Raw genomic sequence first — 23,267 nt, forward strand, 5'->3', positions numbered from 1 at the left:
TCAGACCCCCAATACCCCTGCCAAAGTTGTATCCAAGAAGGTCAAATAAGAACCTTGAATTTCATCTCCTCAGTCAGTAATGAGCCTCCCCTCCTGCAGTTTCAGGAGAGATTCTATGGGAGACTGGACTTTCCCTACCTCCCCACTGGTGTGGTGTCAGAGGAGTCCTACAGATGAGATAAAATCTTCACCACTGCCCTGGAGAATGAAAGTGACAGAGGAAAGAATCTGTGAAATAGAAAAAATAGCAATAGAAATTATCAAATCTGAACAACCAAAATTGAATATTTTTTTAAGAAATGAACATAGCCTTGGGGACATGTGGGTCTATAAAAAGAACTGAAATATTTATATCATCAGAATTGTAAAAAAAGAGGAGAAAGAAGATGGGCTGCAAGAGGACTTAAGGTGGAAATAACTGAAAACTTCCCAAATTTGGCAAAAGACAAACCTACTGAGTCAAGAAACATTAAAATCCTAAAGAGGAAAACCCAAAGAAATCCACACCAAGACACATCATGTCAAAGCTCTAAAAACAAACAAACAAACAAACAAACAAACAAACTTTTGAAAGCAGTAAGAGAAAAAATGTGTTATATATATATATGAGCGAACACTTTGAGTGACAGTGTATTTTTCATCAGAAACCTTAGATACCAGAGGAAATTATATAACACTTTGCAAATGTTGAAAGAAAGAACTGTCAACCCCAAATCTTACACCCAGCCAAGATTACCTTTAGGAAGGAAAAGAAAATCAGGTCATTCCCAGGTGAAAGAAAACTAAGAGAATGTGTCACCAGCAAACCTACCTTAAATGAACATCCAAAGGAAGTTCTTGAAACAAAAAGAAAAAGATAAAAATTAGAATGTTGGAACATCGGGAGAAAAGAAAAAACACAATAACCAAAAATATAGGTAAATATGATAGACTCCTTATGCTTTTCCATTTTCTAAATTATGTTTGAAGGTTGAAGCAAAAATTATAACACTATCTGTTGAAATCACTAACAGTGAAAGTGAAATTGCTAACAGTGACACGGGCCATCAGGGGAGCTGCCTGGGCCTTGCCCATGATCGCAAATGGTTGTGGCCTTGCAAGATAAACCTTGCAAGATAGCGCTCTAAAAGCCAGGTGCACATGTAGCCAACCCTCCCACTACTCAGCCCCCTGGGTTGCACATCTCAGCACTGGCAGATCGGTTCTGCCATGTCCCTAAGCCCTAACTGTAACCCAGGTTGGGCTTTTAGGCTTTCGTCCCCAGGGGCCTATTCCCACAGCCCTCCAGATTGGGGACCCTGGAGCCACACCTCAAGAGTCAGCCTTCCACCCAGATGGAAACTGTGCCATTTGGAACTGGACTCAATCCTCAGACCGATAGAAACCTGCATGCCTTCCCAAGGCCCCCTCACCTTCACAGGGCCTTCAGGGTCACCAGAACACTGTCCTCCTCTCAGCCCCTTGGGGATCCTGCCTCGATGCTGGCAGATTGGGCCTGCCATGCCCCTAGGCCCTAACCCTAACCCTAGGTTGGGTTTTCAGGTTTCAGTCCTGAGATCTGGTCCCCAAGCCCTCCAGATGAGGGACCACTGACCTATACCGCAGGACTCCACCTGCCACCCAGGAGGAAAACATGACCTTTGAAGCTGAGCAAAATGTTCAGAGCAGGACATTCCTGGATGCCCCCCTCAGGCCACCCCACCTCTGGTGCCCCTCTGGACCACAAACACAGAGACAGACACTCAGCCTAACCCCCTCCCTCAAGTCTGCTCTGGAAAGCTCCCCTCAACAGGGGCCCTCAGAGGAGCTGCCCACGTTCCAGGATGGTCGCAACAGGAACCTAGTTAGAAAGCACTCTAGAGAACGGATGCAAGTGTGGTCCAAATCACCACACAATGCCGGCCAATTTCACGAGCTTTCTGCCAAAATCAATATCGATTTGGACAGCCAGGTCATGAGAATTGGCCAGAAACCCCGGGTAAACTGGCTTCTGGCAGTCTGGGCCTTTAGAGAACCAACCCAAGCCTGGCTCATGGTAGCAAGTGGTTGTGACACGAACCCTGTGAGAACGCAACCTGAAAGTTAGCGGAATGCACGATCAATACCACCCCTGGGCTGCATGCCTTAGCGCTGGCAGATCAGAACTACCATTCCCATAGGCCCTGGCCCTAACCCTAACCCTAACCCTAACCCTAACACTAACCCTAACCCTAACCCTAACCCTAACCCTAACCCTAACCCTAACCCTAGATTCGGTTTTGGAGGCTTCCGTCTCCACACTCCAAGAGTCTGCCTGCCACCATATGGAACCACAGACCAGGAGAAACCTGCATGCCTCCCTGAGCCCAACCCCACCTTCAGCAGCCCAATGGGCACAAACCCACAACCTGATACACCACCTGATGCCCTTCCTCAACTCAGTCCACTGGCAATCCCGGCTCAGTACTGGCACATCAGGCCTGCCATGCCCCTAGGCCCTAACCCTAACACTAGGTTGGGTATTCAGGCTTATGTCCCCAGAGACCTGGCCCTCAAGCCCTCCAGATGAGAGTCTCCTGAGCCACACCCCAGAACACACCCAGCCACACCCCAGAATCCTCCTGCGATCCAGGAGGAAACCGTGCCCTTTGGAGCTGCACAAAACCCTCAGAATGGGAGAATCACGCATGCCCTCCTGAGGCCACCCCCATCTTCAGCGCCACACAGGTTCACAAACACAGAGCCTGACACTCAGCCTCACCCCTCACTCAACACTGCCTTCAAGAAAGCTCCCCTCAGTGGGGGCCCTCAGTGAAGCCGCATGGGCCTGTCCCATGTTCCTGGATGGGTTGCAAGAAAGCACTCTAAACAGGGGGCGCGAGCACGACACAAATTGCCACACAACACTGGCAAATTCTCACAAGCTTTCTGCCCAAATTGATATCGTGAGACTTGGCTGGAAACCCTAGGCAAACTGGCTTCCAGCAGTGCAAGAATTCAGGGGAGCCACCTGGGCTTGGGCTATGGTCACAAGTATTCGCAGCCTGAACCCTGCAGGAAAGCATTCTAAAAGCAAGGCACACAAGCAGCCAAAACCTCCCTCTACTCAGCCCCGTCACTGGCCCGCCTCAGTGCCGGCAAATCAGAACTGCCATTCCCATAGGCCCTAACCATAATCCTAGGTTGGGTGTTCAAACTTCTGTCCCCAGGAGACTATTCCCCAATTCCAGGTTGGTGAGCCTAGAGCCACACCCCAAGAGTCCGCAGGTCACCCAGATGGAAACCATGCCATTTGGAGCTGGGCTGAAACCTCAGACGAGGAGAAAGCTGCATGCCTCCCTGAGGCCAACGCCAACTTTGGCGGCCCCTCTGGCCACCAACCCAGATCCTGACACAACACCTGACTGTTGTTTTCAACTCAGTCTCCCAGGGATCCCACCTTAGGGCCAGCAAATGGGGCCTGCCATGCCCCTAGGCCCTAACACTAATCCCTAGGTAGGGATTTCAGGCTTCTGTCCCCAGAGACCTGTTCTCCAAACTCTCCAGAAGAGAGACCCGTGAGCCACATCCCAGGACTCTGACTGCCACCCAGGAGGAAATAGTGCCATTTGGAGCTGGACAAAACCCTCAGAGCAGGAGAATCCTGCATGCAACCCTGAGGGCACCTTCACCATTGATGCCACATTGAGCCACAAACACAGACACTGACACTCAGCCTGAAGCACTCCCTCAACTCTGCCCCTGGAAAGCTTCCTGAATGGGGAACCTCAGGGAAGCCACATGGGCCCGGCCTGTGTCCCAGATGGTCGCAACACGCACCTAGTGAGAGATCACTCTAGACAGCGGGCTCAAGCGTGGCCCATATCACCTCAAAATACCGGCCAATTCTCATGAGCTTTCTGCCAAAATCAATACCGATTTAGGCAGAAAGCTCATGAGAATTGGCCAGAAACTCCAGGAGAACTCACTTCCAGCGGCGCAGGCCATCAGGGGAGCCGCCTTGGCCTGGCCCATGGTGGTGTGTGGTCATGGCCTGAACCCTGGGGAAAAGTACTCTAAAATCCAGGTGCACAGGCGGCAAACCACTCCCTGTACTTGACCCCCTGGCTGCCTGCCTCAACACTCGTAGATTGGTCCTGTCAAACCCCTAGGCCCTGACTGTAAACCTGGGTTGGGTTTATAGGCTTCAGTCCCTGGGGCCTATTCCTCAAGCCCTCCAGGTTGGGGAACCCGGAGCCACATGCCAAGAGTCAGCCTACCACCAAGATGGAACCTGTTCCATTTAGAGCTGAGCTGACCCCTCAGACAGGGAGAAACCTGCATATCCCTGAGGTCCAAACCACATTCGACAGACACCATGGCCACAAACCCAAAGGGTGAAGTGCTGCCTGGCACCCATCCTACAATCAACTCTGAGGGGAAGCCGCCTATGTGCTGCCACATAGGCCCTGCCAAGCCACGAGGCCCTAACCCTATTCAGACTTCCAGCCCCAGAGACCTGGCTCCCAAGCCCCCAGATGAGGGACCCCTGAATCACAGCCTATGACACAGCCTGTCATCCAGGAGGAAACCGTGACCTTAGACCCTAACCCAAATCCTAGGTTGAGTTTTCAGGCTTCCATCCCCAGGGGCCTGTTCCCCCAAGCCCTCCAGATTGGGGACACCAGAGCCACACTCCAGGAGTCTGCCTGCCACCCAGAAGGAAACTGTGACTTTTGGAGCTACGCAGAAACCTCAGTCCTGGAGAAACCTGCATGCCTCCCTGAGGCCACCCCCAAATTCAGCGGCCACCCCTGGCCACAATCCCAGAGCTGGACACACTGCGGGACCCCTGTCCTCAACTAAGACCCTCAGGAATCCAACCTTAGCACCGGCAATTGGCCCTGTCATGCCCCAAAACCCTAACACGAACACTGGGTTGCGTTTCCAGGCTTGCATCCCAAGAAGCCTGGCCTCCAAGCCCTCCAGAGTGGGGACCCTGAAGCCACACCCTAGGACTCCACCTTCCACTGAGGAGAAAACCGTGCCTTTTGGAGCTGCACAAAACCCTCAAGAGTGGGAGAAACCTGCATGTACCCACGAGGCCATCCCCGCATTCGCTGCCCCACTAGGCCAACGACAAGGAGCCTGACACTCAGCCTCAGCCCTCCTCCAACTCTGCCCCTGGAAAGCTCCCCTCAGCTGAAGACCTCACCGGAGCCAAGTGTCCCCGGCCCGAGTTCCCAGATGGCCGCCACACACACCTAGCGAGAAAGTGCTCTAAATAGCAGCTGTGAGTGTTGCCTTGATCACCACAGAACGCTGGCCAATTCTCAGGACCTTCCTGCCCAAATCAATGTTGATTTGGGAAGAAAATTTGTGAGAATTGGCCGGAAACCCCCGGAGAACTCCCTTTCGCTGAGCAGGCCCTCAGGGGAGCCGACTGGGCCTGGCCCAGGGTCAGAATGGTCGCTGCCCAAAACCTGTGAGAAAGAGCTCTAAAAGTCAGGCGCATGCATGGCCAAACCCTCCTTCTAATCAGCCTCCAGGAGTGCCGGTCTCAAGGCTGACAGGTCAGGTCTTCAATGCCTCTGGGCCCTAACCTGAACCCAAGCTTGGGTTTATAGGATTCTGTTCCCCAGAGGCCTGTCCCCCAAGCCCTCCAGATTGGGGACCCCGGAGCCACAGCCCAGGAGTCCGCCTGCCACCCAGATGGAAACTGTGCCATTCGGAGTTACGCAGAACCCTCAGTCCGGGAGAAACCTGCATGCCTCCCTGAGACCACCCCCAAATATGGCGGCACCCCCTGTTCACCAACCCAGAGGTTGATGATGCACCACATGACCTCTCTCAACTCAGTCTCCTCAACTCAGATCCCCAGGGATCCTGCCTCAGCACTGGCAGATCAGGCCTGCCATGCCCCAAGGCCCTATTATGAACACTGGGTTGTGTTTCCAGGCTTGCATCCCAAGAGGCCTGGCCCCCCAAGCCCTCCAGATTGGGGACCCAGGAGCCATGCCCTAGGACTCTGTCTGCCACCCAGGAAGAAACCGCACCCTTTGGAGCTGCGCAAAACACTCAGGGCAAGAGAAATCTGCGTACTATCCCAAGCACACACCCCCATGTTCGCTAGGCCACTGACACGGAGCTGGGCACTGACACGGAGCCTGAGCCCCTCCCTCAACACTGTCCCTGGAAAAGCTCTCCTCAGCTGGGGCCCTCACAGGAGCCATGTGTCCCCAGCCTGAGATCCCAGACGGCCACCGCAAGCGCCTTCTGAGAAAGCACTCTAAATAGCAGGTGCAAGTGTGGCCCGAATGGCTGCACAACACCGGCCGATTCTCACGAGCTTTCTGCCCAAATCGAAGTCAATTTGGGCAGGAAGCTTGTGAGAATTGGCCAGAAACCCCCAGCAAACTCCCTTCCAGCTGCATGGGCCCTCACAGGAGCCCCCGGGCCATGGCCCAAGGTCCCGAGTGGTGGCGGCACAACTCTGTGAGATAGCATTCTAAAAGCCAGGCCCACATGTGACCAAACCTCCCCCCTCTAATCAGCGCCCTGGGGTGCCAGTCTCAGCACCAGCAGATCGGGCCTGCCATGCCCTGGGCCCTAACCCAAACCCAAGCTTGGGTTTTCAGGCTTCCGTCCCCAGGGGCCTGTCCCCCAAGCCCTCCAGAATGGGGACCCAGAGCCACACTCAGGAGTCTGCCTGCCACCCAGATGGAAACTGTGCCATTTGGAGCTGTGCAGAACCCTCAGATCGGGAGAAACCTGCATGCCTCCCTGAGGCCACCCCCCAAATTTGGTGGTCCCCCCAAGCCACAAACCCAAAACCAGACACACTGAGTGACCACTGTCCTCAACTCAGATCCCTTGAATCCAGCCTCAGGGCCGACAGATGAGGCCTGCCATGCCCCAAGGCCCTAACACGAACACTGGGTTGCGATTCCAGGCTTTCGTCCCAAGAGGCCTGGCTCCTTCACCCTCCAGATTGGTGACCCTGGAGCCATACCCTACGACTCCGCTGCCACCCAGGAGGAAACTCTGCCCTTTGGAGCTGTACACTCCCTCGGGGTGGGAGAAACCTGCATGCCCCCCTGAGGCCAGCCCCACCTTTGCCGCACCAACAGGCCACTGACACGGAGCCTGGTGCTTAGCCTGAGCCCCTCCCTCACCTCTGCCCTGGGAAAGCTCCCCTCAGCTGGGGTCCTACGGGAGCCACATGTCCCTTGCCCAAGTTCCCAGATGACCGCCACATGCACCTAGCAAGAAAGTGCTCGAACTAGCAGGTGCAAGTGTGGCCCAAATGGCCACAAAATGCTGGCCAATTCTCATGAGCTTTCTGCCCAAATCGGTATTTATTTCAGCAGAAACTTGTGAGAATTGACCAGAAACCCCCAGCGAACTCCCCTCCGGCTGCACAGGACTTCAGAAGAACTGCCTGTGTATGGCCTAAGGTTCCAAGTGGGGGTGGCCCAAACCCTGCAAGACAGTACTCTTAAAGCCAGGTGCACACGGGGCCAAACACTCCCTCTAAACAGCCCCCTTGGGTGCCGTTCTCACCACTGGGAGAAGGGGCCTGTCATGCCCCTCAGACCTAACCTAAACCCTAGCTTAGGTTTTCAGGCTTCCATCCCCAGGGGCCTGTCCCCCAAGCCCTCCAGAATGAGGACCCAGAGCCACAGCCCAGGAGTCTGCCTGCCACCCAGATGGAAACTGTCCCATTTGGAGCTGTGCAGAACCTTCAGTCTGGGAGAAACCTGCATGCCTCCCTGAGGCCACCCACCATTTCTTTAGCCCCCTCCTGGCCACCAAACTGGGGCCGGAGGCACAGCATGACCTCTGTCCTCAACTCAGAGCCCCGATATCCTGCCTCAACGCCAGCAGATCAGGCCTGCCATGCCCCAAGGCCCTATCACAAACACTGGGTTGCGTTTCTAGGCTTGCGTCCTAAGAGGCCTGGCCCCCAAGCCCTCCAGATTGGGGACCCTGGAGTTACTCCCTAGGGCTCCGCCTACCACCAAGGAGGTCACCGTGCCATTTAGAGCTGCACAAAACCCCCAGGGCAGGAAAAACGTTCATGCCATCCAAGGCCACCCCCACCTTTGCCGCCCCACTAGGTCACCAACACGGAGCCTGGTGCTCAGCCGGAGCCCCTCCCTCAATTCTGCACCCAGAAAGTTCCCCACAGCTGGGGTCCTCAAGGGAGCCATCTGTCCCCAGCCCAAGTTCCCAGATGGCCGCCATACTCACCTAGCGAGAAAGTACTCTAAATAGCGGGCGAGAGTGTGGCCTAAATGGACACACAATGCCGGTCAATTCTCACAAGCTTTCTGCCCAATTTGATGTCTTTGGGCAGAAGTCTCGTGAGAATAAGCCAGAAACCCCCAGTGAACTCCCTTCCAGCTGCACAGGCCTTCAGGAAAACCGCCTGTGCCTGGCTGAAGGTTCCAAGTGGCAGCGGCCCAAACCCTGTGAGAAAGTACTCTTAAAGCCAGGTGCATTTGGGGCCAAACCCTCCCTCTCAGTGGTGGCAGATTGGGCCTGCCATGTCCCTGGGCCCTAACCCTACCGCTAGCTTGGTTTTCAGGCTTCAGTTTCCAGGGGCCTGTCCCCCAAGGCCTCCAGATTGGAGACCCCGGAGCCACAGCCCAGGAGTCTGCCTGCCACCCAGATGGAAACTGTGTCGTTTGGAACTACATAGAACCCTCAGACCTGGAGAATCCTGCATGCCTCCCTGAGGCCATCCCCCAAAAATGGTGGCCTCCCTTGGACACCAACTTGTAGCCAGACACACAGCGTGACCCCTGTCCTCAACTCAGACCCCCAGGGACCCTGCCTTGGCACTGGCAGATCAGGCCTGCCATGCCCCAAGGCCCTACTGTAAACACTGGGTTGCATTTCCAGGCTTGCATCCCAAGAGTCCTGGTCCCCAAGCCCTCCACATTGGGGAACCAGAGCCACACACTAGGACTCTGCCTGCCACCCAGGAGGAATCTGTGCCATCTGGAGCTGCGCAAAACCCTCAGGGCAGGAGAAACCTGCATGCCTCCCATAGCCACCCACACCTTTGCCACCCCAGCAGGCCACTGACACAGAGCCTGGTGCTCAGCCTGAGCCCCTTCCTCAACTCTGTCCCTGGGAAAGCATCGTTCAGCTGGGGCCCTCATGAGAGACCCCGTCCCCGACCTGAGTTCCCAGATGGCCGCCATAGGCACCTAGTGAGAAAGTGTTCTAACTAGCAGGCACGAGTGTGGCCCAAATGGCTGCACAATGCCAACCAATTCTCACGAGCTAGAAAAAGAACAGCAAAGAAAGTCTAAATCCGGAGGAGTCAAGATGGCAGGGAAGTAGCAGGCTGAGACATCAGGTAGCAGGAGATCAGCTAGATAGCTTATCTAACCATTGCAAACACCTACAAATCCAACAGGAAATCAAAGAGAAGAGGAGCAACAATTCTAGAAACAGAAAATCGATTGCTTTCTGAAAGGTAGGACCTGCAGAGAAGTGAATCCAAAGCGACGGGAAGATAGACCACGGGGAAGGGGGCGGCTCCCAGCAAGCAGCAGAGAAATGAAGCACAAAATCAGAACTTTTAAGAAGTCTGCTCCATGGAGGGACATAGCTCCCGAGGCTAAACCAGGGAGAAGCCCACGCAGGGTCAGCGTAACCCCAGGTTCCGTGGGGTCACAGAAGGACCAGGGGTGTCTGAGTGTCGCAGAGCTCGCAGGGATTAGAGTGGGGAAGCTGGCTACAGCGACAAAGCCGAGGAGTGAGCTCTCAGCTCAGGGTTACCTTGAACCGGTCGCAGGCTGGGTGAGCTTGGAGTATGGCCAGAGGCCACGGAGACGGAAGTGACCGGGCGCTTTTCTCTAAGTGCAAGTGATTGATTACTTTCCTCCAAGCACGACCAGAGAGACAGGGGTGGTTGGGCCCTTTTCTCTGAGGGCGCACTGAGGAGCGGGACCCTGAGCTCTCAGCCACTCCGGGCCAGAGACTGGGAGGCCACCATCTTCATTCCCATCCTCCGGAACTCTACGGAAAGCGCTTAGGGAACAAAAGCTCCCAAAAGTGAACCTGAGCAGATTACTCAGCCCGGCCCCTGGTAAGGGTGTTGCAATTCCGCCTGAGGCAGAGACACTTCAGAATCACTACAACAGGTCCCTCCCCCAGAAGAGTAACAAGAAAGCCAGCCAAGACCAACTTCACTCACCAAGCAGAACAGCAGAATTCCAGAGGAGGAGAAAGCAAATCTTATCTGGACAAAATGACAAGGCAGAAAAACTCACCACAAAAAAAAAAAAAAAAAAAAAAAAAAAAGAACAAGAGACAGCGCTAAAGGCTAGGGACCTAATCAATACAGACATTGGTAATAAGACAGATCTAGAGTTCAGAATGACGATCCTCAAGGTTCTAGCTGGGCTTGAAAAAGGCATACAAGATATTAGAGAAACCTTCTCCAGAGAGATAAAAGCCCTTTCTGGAGAAATAAAAGAACTAAAATCTAACCAAGTTGAAATCAAAAAAGCTATTAATGAGGTGCAATCAAAAAATGGAGGCTCTTACTGCTAGGATAAATGAGGCAGAAGAAAGAATTAGTGACAGAAGACCAAATGACAGAGAATAAAGAAGCTGAGCAAAAGAGAGACAAACAAATACTGGACCACGAGGAGAGAATTCGAGAGATAAATGACACCATAAGATGACACAACATTAGAATAATTGGAATTCCAGAAGAAGAAGAAAGAGAGAGGGGAGCAGAAGGTATATTGGGGAGAATTATTGTAGAGAATTTCCCTAATATGGCAAAGGGAACAAACGTCAAAATCCAGGAAATGCTAACAATGCCCCTCAAAATCAATAAAAATAGGTCCACACCTCATCACCTGATAGTAAAATTTACAAGTCTTAGTGACAAAGAGAAAATCCTGAAAGCAGCCCGGGAAAAGAAATCTGTAAAATACAAGGGTAAAAACATTAGATTGGCAGTGGACCTATCCACAGAGACCTGGCAGGCCAGAAAGAACTGGCATGATATATTCAGAGCACTAAATGAGAAAAACATGCAGCCAAGAATACTATATTCAGCTAGGCTATCATTGAAAATAGAAGGAGAGATAAAAAGCTTCCAGAACAAACACAAACTGAAAGAATTTGCAAACACCAAATAAGCTCTACAGGAAATATTGAAAGGGGTCCTCTAAGCAAAGAGAGACCCTAAAAGTAGTAGATCAGAAAGAAACAGAGACAATATACAGTAACAGTCACCTTACAAGCAATACAATAACACTAAATTCACATCTCTCAATAGTTACCCTGAATGTTAATGGGCTAAATACCCGAATCAAAAGACACAGGGTATCAGAATGGATAAAAAAACAAAACCCATCAATATGCTGCCTAAAAGAAACTCATTTTTAGACCCGAAGACACCTCCAGATTTAAACTGAGGGGGTGGAAAATAATGTACCATGCTAATGGACATCAGAAGAAAGCTGGGATGGTAATCCGTATATTAGATCAATTAGATTTTAAGCCAAAGACTATAATAAGAGATCAGGAAAAACACTATATCATACTCAAAGGGTCTGTCCAACAAGAAGACCTAGCAATTTTAAATATCTATGCCCCTAACATGGGAGCAGCCAACTATATAAACCAATTAATAAGAAAATCAAAGAAATACATCGACATGTATAATACATGTATAATACAATAATACTAGGGGACTTTAACACTCCCCTCACTGAAATGGACAGATCATCTAAGCAAAAGATAAACAAAGAAATAAAGGCCTTAAATGACACACTGGACTGGATGGACATCACAGATATATTCAGAACATTCCATCCCAAAGCAACAGAATATACATTCTTTTCTAGTGCACATGGAACATTCTCCAGAATAGACCACATCCTGGGTCCTAAATCAGGTTGCAACCAGTATCAAAAGATTGGGATCATTCCCTGCATATTTTCAGACCACAATGCTCTGAAGCTAGAACTCAATCACAAGAGGAAATTCGGAAAGAACCCAAATACATGTAGACTAAACAGCATCCTTCTAAAAAATGAATGGGTCAAGCAGGAAATTAAAGAAGAATTGAAAAAATTCATGGAAACAAATGGTAATAAAAACACAATGGTTCAAAATCTGTGGGACACAGCAAAGGCAGCCCTGAGAGGAAATACATATAGCAGTACAAGCCTTTCTCAAGAAACAAGAAAGGTCTTAAATACACAACCTAACCCTACACCTAAAGGGGCTGGAGAAAGAACAACAAAGAAAGCCTAAAAGAAGAAAAACTCAGCAGGAGAAGAGAAATCATAAAGATCAGAGCAGAAATCAATGAAATAGAAACTAAAAAAACAATAGAACAAATCAACAAAACTAGGAGCTGGTTCTTTGAAAGAATTAATAAGATTGACAAACCCCTGGCCAGACTTATCAAAAAGAAAAGAGAAAGGACCCAAATAAATAAAATCATGAATGAAAGAAGAGAGATCACAACCAACACCAAAGAAATACAAACAATTATAAGAACATATGACCAACTCTATGCCAACAAACTGAACAATCTGGAAGAAATGGATATATTTCTAGAGACATATAAACTACCACAACTGAACCAGGAAGAAACAGAAAACCTGAACAGACCTATAACCAGTAAGGAGATTGAAACAGTCATCAAAAATCTCCAAACAAATAAAAGTCCGGGGCCAGACAGCTTCCCACGGGAATTCTACCAAACATTTAAAGAAGAACTAATTCCTATTCTCCTGAAACTGTTCCAAAAAATAGAAATGGAAGGAAAACTTCCAAACTCATTTTATGAGGCCAGTATCACCTTGATCCCAAAACCAGACAAGGATCCCATCAAAAAAGAGAATTACAGACCAATATCCTTGATGAACACAGATGCGAAAATTCTCACCAAAATACTGGCCAGTAGGATCCAACAGTACATTAAAAGGATTATTCACCACGACCAAGTGGGATTTATTCCAGGGCTGCAAGCTTGGTTCAACATCCGCAAATCAATCAATATGATACAATACATTAATAAAAGAAAGAATAAGAACCATATGATACTCTCAATAGATGCTAGAAAAAGTATTTGACAAAGTACAGCATCCCTTCCTGATCAAAACACTTCAAAGTGTAGGGATAGAGGGCACATACCTCAATACTATCAAAGCCATCTATGAAACACCCACCGCAAATATCATTCTCAATAGAGGAAAAACTGAGAGCTTTTCCACTGAGGTCAGGAACATGGCAGGGTTGTCCGTTATCACTACTGCTATTCAACGTAGTACTAGAAGTCCTAGCCTCAGTAATCAGACAACAAAAAGAAATTAAAGGCATCCAAATCAGCAAAGAAGTAGTCAAACTACCACACTTTGCAGATTATATGATACTATATGTGGAAAACCCAAAAGAATCTACTTCAAATCTGCTGGAACTTGTAGGAATTCAGTAAAGTGTCAGGATATAAAGTCAATGCACAGAAATCAGTTGCATTTCTCTACACCAACAACAAGACAGAAGAAAGAGAAATTAAGGAGTCCATCCCATTTACAATTGCACCCAAAACCATAAGATACCTAGGAATACCTAACCAAAGAGGCAAAGAATCTATACTCAGAAAACTATAAAGTACTCATGAAAGAAATTGAGGAAGACACAAAGAAATAGAAAAATGTTCCATGCTTATGGATTGGAAGAACAAATATTGTGAAAATGTCTATGCTACCTAAAGCAATCTACACATTTAAAGCAATCCCTACCAAAATCCCACCCAGTTTTTTCAAAGAAATAGAACAAACAATCCTGAAATTTATATGGAACCAGAAAAGACCTCAAATAGCCAAAGGAACATTGAAAAAGAAAGCCAAAGTTGGTGGCATCACAATTCCAGACTTCAAGCTCTATTACAAAGCTATACTCATCAAGACAGTATGGTACTGGCACAAAACAGACACATAGATCAATGGAACAGAATAGAGAGCCCAGAAATAGACCCTCAACTCTATGGTCAACTAATCTTCGACAAAGTCAGAAAGAATGTCCAATGGAAAAAAGACATCCTCTTCAACAAATGGTGCTGGAAAAATTGGACCAGCCGCATGCAGAAAAATGAAATTGGACTATTTCCTTACACTACACACGAAAATAGACTCAGAATGAATGAAGGACCTCAATGTGAGAAAGGAATCCATCCAAATCCTTGAGGAGAACACAGGCACCAACCTCTTTGACCTCAACCGCAACAGCTTTTTCCTAGGAACATCATCAAAGACAACAGAAGCAAGGGCAAAAATGAACTATTGGGATTCCATCAAGATCAAAAGCTTTTGCACAGCAAAGGAAACAGTCAACAAAACCAAAAGACAACTGACAGAATGGGAGAAGATATTTGCAAACGAAATATCAGATAAAGGGCTAGTATTGAATATCTATAAAGAGCTTAGCAAACTCAACACCCAAAGAACAAAGAATCCAATCAAAAAATGGGCAGAGGACATGAACAGACATTCCTGCAAAGAAGACATCCAGATGACCAACAGACACATAAAAATATGCTCCACATCACTCGGCATCAGGGAAATACAAATCAAAACCACAATGAGATACCACCTCACACCAGTCATAATGGCTAAAATTAACAAGTCAAGAAATGACAAATGCTGGCAAGGATGAGGAGAGAGGGGAACCCTCCTACACTGCTGGTGGGAATGCAAGCTGGTGCAACCACTCTGGAAAACAGTGTGGAGGTTCCTCAAAAAACTGAAAATAGAGCTACCCTATGACCCAGCGATTGCACTACTGGGTATATATCCTAAAGATACAAACGTGGTGCTCCGAAGGGGCACGTGCACCCGAATGTTTATAGTAGCAATGTCCACAATAGCCAAACTATGGAAAGAACCCAGATGTTCATCAACAGATGAATGGATAAAGAAGATGTGGTAGATATACACAATGGAATACTATGCCATCAAAAGAAATGAAATCTTGCCATTTGCGACGACGTGGATGGAACTAGAGGGTATTATGCTTAGCGCAATAAGTCAATCAGAAAAAGACAACTATCATATGATCTCCCTGATACGAGGAAAGGGAGATGTAAAGTGGGGGGTTAGGGGAGTAGGAAAAGAAAAAATGAAAGAAGATGGGATTGGGAAGGAGAGAAACCATAAAAAACTCAATCTCAAAAAACAGACTGAGGGTTGCTGTGGGGAGGGGGGACGGGAGAGGGTAGTGGGGATATGGACACTGGGGAGGGTCTGTGCTATGATGAGTGCTGTGAAATGTGTAAACCTGGCAATTCACAGACCTGTACCCCTGGGGATAAAAATGCATTGTATGTTTATTTTAAAAAATAAATAAATATTTTTTAAAAATTAAATTAAATTAAAAAAAAAAGAAAATCTAAATCCAGCAGGAAAAGAGAAATAATAAAGATCAGAGCAGACGTAATGGAGGAAGACAAAAAAAAATGGAGAAACATACCATGCTCATGGATTGGAAGAACAAATATTGTGAAAACGTCTATGCTACCTAAAGCAATCTACACATTTAAAGCAATCCCTATCAAAATACCATCAATTTTTTTCAAAGAAATGGAACAAATAATCCTATAATTTTTATGGAACCAGAAAAGACACTGAATATTCAGAGGAATGTTGATAAAGAAAACCAAAGTTGGTGGCATCACAATTCCAGACTTCAACATCTATCACAAAGCTGTACTCATCAAGACTATAATCGTACTGGCACAAATACAGACACATAGATCAATGGAACAGAAAACAAAACCCAAAAATGGACCCTTAACTCTACGGTCAACTAATCTTCAACAAAGCAGGAAAGAATGTCCAATGTAAAAAAGACAGCCTCTTCAACAAATGGTGCTGGGAAAATTGGACAGCCACATGCAGAAAAATGAAACTGGACTGTTTCCTTACACCACACACAAAAATAGATTCAGAATGGATGAAAGATCTCAATGTGAGACAGGAATCCATCAAATCCTTGAGGAGAACACAGGCAACAACCTCCTCAACTTCAGCGGCAGCACCTTCTTCCTAGGAACATCACCAAAGACAATAGAAGCAAGGGCAAAAATGAACTACTGGGCCTTCATCAAGATCAAAAGCTTTTGCACAGCAAAGGAAACAGTCAACAAAACCAAAAGACACTGACAGAATGGGAGAAGATATTTGCAAACGACATATCAGATAAAGGGCTAATATCCAAAATCTATGAAGAACTTATCAAACTCAACACCCAAAGAACATAATCCAATCAAGATATGGCAGAAGACATGAACAGACATTTCTGCAAAGAAGACACCCAAATGGCCAATAGACACATGAAAAAGTGTTCAATATCACTCAGCATCAGGGAAATATAAATCAAAACCACAGTGAAATACCACCTCACACCAGTCAGAATGGCTAAAATTAACAAGTCAAGAAATGACAGATGTTGGTGTGGATGCAGAGAAAGGGGAACCTTTCTGTTGCTTGGAATGCACGCTGGTGCAACCACTCTGGAAAACAGCATGGAGGTTCCTCAAAAAGTTGAAAATAGAGCTACACTATGTAGGACCCAGCAACAACACTACTGGGTATTTACCCTAAAGATACACATGCAGTGATCCGAAGGGGCACATGCACCCGAATGTTTATAGCAGCAATGTCCACAATAGCCAAACTATAGAAAGAACCTAGATGTCCATCAACAGATGAATGGATAAAAAAGATGTGGTATATATATATATAATGGATTACTATCCTGTCATCAAAAAAATGAAATCTTGCCATTTGCAAAGACTTGGATGGAACTAGAAGGTATTATGTTAAGTGAAGTAAGTTAATCAGAGAAAGAATATTATCATATGATCTCTCTGATATGAGGAATTTGAGAGGCAGGGCGGGGGCTCATGGGGGATGAGGGGAGGGAAATGAAACAAGATGGGATTGGGAGGGAGTTAAACCATAAGAGACTCTTAATCTCAGGAAAGAAACTGAGGGTTGCTGGGGGTGTGGGAGGGAGGGGTAGGGTAGCTGGATTATAGACATTGGGAAGGGTGTGTGCCATGGTGAGTGCTGTGAAGTGTGTACGACTGATGATTCACAGTCCTGTCCCCCTGGAGCAAATAATACATTATATGTTAATCAATTTAAAAAAAGGATATGTCCTGTTTTGGGTGGACAAAACTGTAGGGCCATAGCCTTTCCTGGGGACGAGAGATATGCCTCATTTTTGCTTCCAAACTCCCTGTGCTCTAGGGCCAGAGGCTCACTTCACCAGCAGCCTGGGGAATTTTTATGTCCTGAGCATGAGACTGTTCTTCCTCTGCTCCCTTCTTCCTCCTCTGCAGAAGGATTGATGAATTTAGCTCCATAGGAATTCTCTCTGCTTGCTGACAGGATAGCACTCAGCCAATGGGTTTGTGTTTCCAGCAGGGGCGGTAGGAAATAGTCACTGTGTTCTGCAAATGGGCACTGCCAGAACAGCTATTGCCTGATGCTGCTGAGAATTCCATTAACATACCCTCCTGCCAAGTCCTTCTTAGCGGACAAAGGAAGGGAAGGAGCAGTTTCATATCTATTTGCATATGATCACCATTTTACCGCTTGGTAACTGGCAGGCAAAACAGGATTTCATCTCTGGGCTCAATCAAGGACTTTGCGAAGTCGCTACCAGGAAAACTGGGGCTTGTGCCATATTTCAGGACATATTTCCCTTCTAACTGCCCTATTGCAGGTGGTTGCCACTTTGGCATTTATGGGCTGATGGGCCAAAGAACAAAAGCCAAACATGTGAAGAAGGGGCATATTTCCAAATAAAATCTTGCCATAAGATCATTTGGTGACTTAACATAAAAATTTGGATTTCTGTCCATCTTGGCCAGCATTATTACTGTATAAAGTTGAATAAAATGCACTAAAATAAATATTACAAGTAGAGGACATAGAAATTCTTCTTCATAAAGTATAAAATAACATATTTAGAAATACACAGAAAAAGGTTTGGAAGGATAAGCATTATGCTAATAATACCAATTACCTCTAGGAAGGAAAAAGTGGGATTGGAAAAATGAGGAGTTTAAGGAGTATTTCCCCTTTACAAAAGTGTTGAATATTAGACAGCAAAAATGTACGTATGTTTCCTTATGTGACTGAATATCTCTTTGCAAAAGAGAATTTCCTGTCTCTGAGAAAGTTCCTTCAGGTCATATAAATATACTTTGAAATCCAGTAGTGAATTGAGAGCTCAATTGTAAAACATTCACAAAAATGCAGAGTGATGGAATAAATGAATAATTAGCCCCAAGCCTCCCCAGGAATTTTCCCAGTTTGGACCACAGTGACATACTGTTGGGGAGAAAAGCTCACACCACTACATGACAAAGGGCTAAATTGTCTTCCTTCCAGAGGCAGTAGCTCTGTGCTCTCCCTGACCATGCCCTTTCTGGTGAGTGGAGGGCGGCTTCCCTCCGCGGGTACCCCAGGCTGGAAGTTGAGTCCCAGGTGCTGCAGGGCCACTCGGCACAAAGCAGAGGGGTTCACCGTCCTGTGCTGTGTTCTTCCTCCTTCCTAACAGTTCTTTAAACTTTCTGATAAACTGCACTATCACATGCAAAATTTCAAGGTTTTCTTAAGTAGAAAGGAAATTTTTCAACACATAATAAGATTAGTAATATTAAAGTGATTTCCAGGAGATTATCTGATACATAGTTAATACCTTCCAAGTATTTGTTAAGTAAATTAAACTCTTTCGATTAAAAACAAATTAAAATATTTTAAAAGTACTTAAAATAGGATGAAGCATTTGCTCAAGTGTTTTGATTATTTCCTGGATTAGACGTTCCATTATGGTCTCTACCTGCCTGACATTGTCCATTATGGGTAAAACTCTCCTTTCTGGAGTGGCATCCCAGCAAAAGCCAAGTGACACATAAAATGCAGTCACAGTTGTACTGGTCCGAGTAGTCATTCTAAATCATGGCTAAGTATTAGGATCATCTAAGGAGTTTTTAAAAATCCCTGGAGACCTGGGCACACCCTAGAGCAATTAAGTCAGAACTTCTGGGGATAAGACCCAGGCATAAGGTTGTTTTTGCTGCTTTTTTTTTTTTTTTTTTTTAACTTCCCAGATGATTCCAATGTGCTACTATGTTTGAGACCAACTGCTCAAACTTCAATATGCCTAAAGGATTTAGGCTTTCATAAAGGACCTTTCATAAAGGAAGACCTTACTTAAGATAAGGTGTAGTTCAGTAGGTCTGGAGTGGGGCCTGGGAGGGTGTCTTTCCAAAGAGCTCCAAAGTGATATAGCGAAGATCTGGTTTCTAGAGGCTTTCACACAGATGCCTAAAGAAATACGTAAAAAACACTGACAGCAGTAGTACTTGTAATAAGGAAATACTGAAAGCCACCTAAAATGTCCATCAACAGGAGGATGAATTGTGGTACATGCAGACAAATGAACACTCTATAGCATTTAAAATGGATAAATTATGACTACATGTATCCTCATAGATAAATCTCAAAATTTTGAGAGAAAAGTACAAAGGCATTTGCACATTATGATGTCATTTACATTAGTTATGAAAGCATAAACAACACTATGTATTGTTTATGGATACATATGGTATTAATATTACACATGAAAATAATAAAACCAGATTCAAGACTGTGGTTTATCTGGGGAGGGAGTAAAATTAGAAGTGGGGGGTGCCTGCGTGGCTCAGTGGATTAAAGCCTCTGCCTTCGGCTCAGGTCATGATCTCAGAGTTCTGGGATCGAGCCCCAAATCCGGCTCTTTGCTCAGCAGGGAGCCTGCTTCCTCCTCTCTCTGTCTACTTGTGATCTCTCTCTCTCTGTCAAATAAATAAATAAAATATTTTTTCAAAAAATACTGTTAATCTGCACTAAAAAAAAATTAGAAGTGGGGAGAGGTACACAGTGAGTTTCAGCTGAAACCATGTTTTATTTCTTCTAAAAATAATAGCATACAGCAAAATGCTAGGATCTGATGGTGTTGGGGAGCTTGGCGGTGAGCACCTGTATGTCTGTTTCATTATCGTCTATACTTTGCATCTTTGAAATAATTTCTAACTTTTAAAAAGTTTTTAATTTATGTATACCTGTATTCAAAGCAACATTATTCACAATAGCCAAAAGATGAGGCCGCCCAAATGTACATTGAGAGATGAATGAATAAACAAAATATGGTTATGTACATACATTTGAGTATCACTCAGCCTTAAAATGAAGAAAATGTTCACATATGCCTCCATACGAACCTTGGAGGTATTATGCTAAATAAAATAAGCCAGTCACAAATGACAAATACTGTACACTCCCACTTGTATGAGGTACCTGGAGTAGTAAACTCATACAGACAGTAGAATGGTGGTTACCATGGGGCTGGAGAGAGGGAGAAATGGGTGCTATTGTTCAGTGGGTTTTGGGGTTTCAGTGTGAGAAGGTGAAAAAAGGCTTGGAAATGGCTGGTGGAGACAATGCCCAGCAGTGTGAATGTACTTCATGCCACTGAACTGCAGACTTGAAAATGGTTAAAATGATAAATTTTATATTGTGTACATTTCACCACAATTTTTTAAAACTTTCAGTTTAAAAAAAAAAATCAAGGAAGACCAATCAAAGGACCAGTAAAAGATATTTTGGAAATCATATGGGGGAATACCATCTAGTCAAAAATAAGGTCCACATGTGCTGGTATGGCATATTTGCCCAGGCACACCGGTCACCAGAAGTATTAGTGTATGCAATGCCATCCTTCATACTGCATCGAGTATCTCTGGAAAATACCTAAGAAAAAGTTAACTGCCATCACTTCTGGGGAGGAAAACATGGGAGCAGGAGGTCAGAGGTGAGCTCAGGGTCTAACTCTTCAAAAAAACTCAACCAGTTTTTAAAGAAGAACAATTCTCTAAGTCATCCATACTGCTGAGAAGGATGAAAAGAAATAACTGGAATGCACACTTAACACCACAATTCGGAATAACTGAACAGTTAGGTGGCATGCCAGGAGCACACAGTTGACAGAACTGGCCTGTTACCCTAGTGAACACTTTCTGTAAATGTTCAAAATATTTAACGGAAGACTTAAAAATATGTCTACTTCTGTATTGCCAACTTATTGAAGCAGAAAACATGCTTTCCCCAATATGAATTATGTTTAAGAAAACTTTTTATGTTTTGCATTTTGTAGGTTAGTTTTTATATTGCCAGCATCATTTCCACATATATGGTAATATTTGCCATTTTTATATAATTTCTATTTTAAAGAATTTCCTTTGATAAGAGATTTTTCTTGTCCTTTGCTTCCAATTTTCGTTTTCGTTTCGTTTCATTGACAATTATTCCTATTTAGTTTCCATGTTTGCTGTTCACATACCTGAAAGTGCATGGATAATGGATTCTTTTAAAGCAAAATAGACATTTTTCAAAATCACAAAAAATCATATACATACACACATATAAGTGTATGTATATGTATATGTATGTATTCTGATTCCCAATCCATCGCTTTTCCCATTCGGCCTACTTTAGTAGCCAAAGGCGTAAAAGAACACACTCCTTGTTATCCTAAAGTCACGATTTCTAAGAGCCCTTGCTCTATGGATTAAAATCTCCTCTCCTCCACTAGGTGGTTTTTAGCCAAGGATCCTGCTTCCGAGGTATGGTACCAACCACATTTGAATTGCTAACTGTAAGATTTAAAGAGTCCACATGGTGGCACTAGATACCTTTGGTCAAAGTCCATAACCCAGTAAGCTATTTCTGAAAAACAGGGAGAGAAGAGCCTCTGGCATTAGCAAAGATTAAGAATTAAAGCTAGTATGAAAGACATCTTGTTCCTGTCTGGAGGGATGGCCCTCAGCCAAAGCATATTTGAAGCTCTAATTACATACTTAAAGACATCCAAAGTGCCAAGCGGATGTTACAGACTCCTACAATGAAGCCGATTTCGTCCAGTGGCAAACATACATCTGTTCCTTCAGACATACTTCATTACAACATACATACAACATACTTCAACACACTTCCTCCTTACATATTTCTCTCTGTGTCCATCTATCTTCATCTCTCTTTCTCTGACACATAGGTACACATATGCATCTACACCATGGAGTGCATTTTTAGGTGATGGGGGTGGGGGTAAGATTCATAATCACATCCCTACTAAATAATTCTTTTAAAGTGTACAATTGCTGCGTGTCTTCATCTTTTTGTAAGTTCCCAAATTTCAACAGTTCATGAATGTCCCATAAGAAGGTACAAAACTTGGTGGGTTAAGTCTCAACTCAGATGGTAAATATCTTAAAACATCACAAAAGTATCTACTTCTAATCTTTTTACAATCTTATACTAATTTATAACAGACTGGGAAATTTCATTGCTAGTCCTTCACATACAGGTAGTTTTAAAGGGTAACACCCAGCAATTGATCTTGAATAAATTTCCAACAAATAAGCTTCAGAAATGCCTAAAAAAAGAAAAGCTGAAAAGCTTAGTGGTTTATGATTCTATTTTTTGATGCCCATTATCATAGCTTTCTTTCAAGCTAAAAATATCTTAAATATGATTTAATAAAATGTGCTGCCTTGAGTATTTTTACAACACACAGACAGATTCAATGTGATCTACTCACTTCATTCAGAAACTTTTTGTGCAGACAAGAATTTTTTCCATGACAATAAGTGTATGTGTCTCGCACCCTGATTAAACAAACCAAAACAGCACCTTCCAGGCCTCTAATCTACTTTTTAAAATGAGCATTTTTTTAAAAGATTTTATTTATTTATTTGACACAGAGAGATCACAAGTAGGGAGAGAGGCAGGCAGAGAGAGAGAGAGAGAGAGGGAAGCAGGCTCCCCACTGAGCAGAGAGCCCGATGCGGGATCATGACTTGTAAAATGAGCATTTAAATTCAAAAGCACATTGCACTGAGTAAACCAGAGTTCTTAAATGACCATAACCCAGTAATATATTGTACATATAAGCTAATTATAAGAGTATTTTTATATGTGAAACACCAAAAAGATGAATGGGTAGATGGCTTTTCATGTGTTTATTTTCAGAAGCAGTGATTATGGTCCTGCTAAACCCAAAACGTCTCAGAATTTGAAAGGAAGATAAATTTTAAATGTATCCATAAAATAGAGAAACTGCTCCAGTCTCAGGCTAACTCCAGTGACGTAGGGAAGAAGTAGTGTGAGCAGTTTGGTCAAGTCTACTGCAAGCCCAGGAGTTGCCAGTAC

The sequence above is a fragment of the Neovison vison genome, chromosome 6, assembly GCF_020171115.1.
Source record: "Neovison vison isolate M4711 chromosome 6, ASM_NN_V1, whole genome shotgun sequence".
Taxonomy (NCBI): domain Eukaryota; kingdom Metazoa; phylum Chordata; class Mammalia; order Carnivora; family Mustelidae; genus Neogale; species Neogale vison.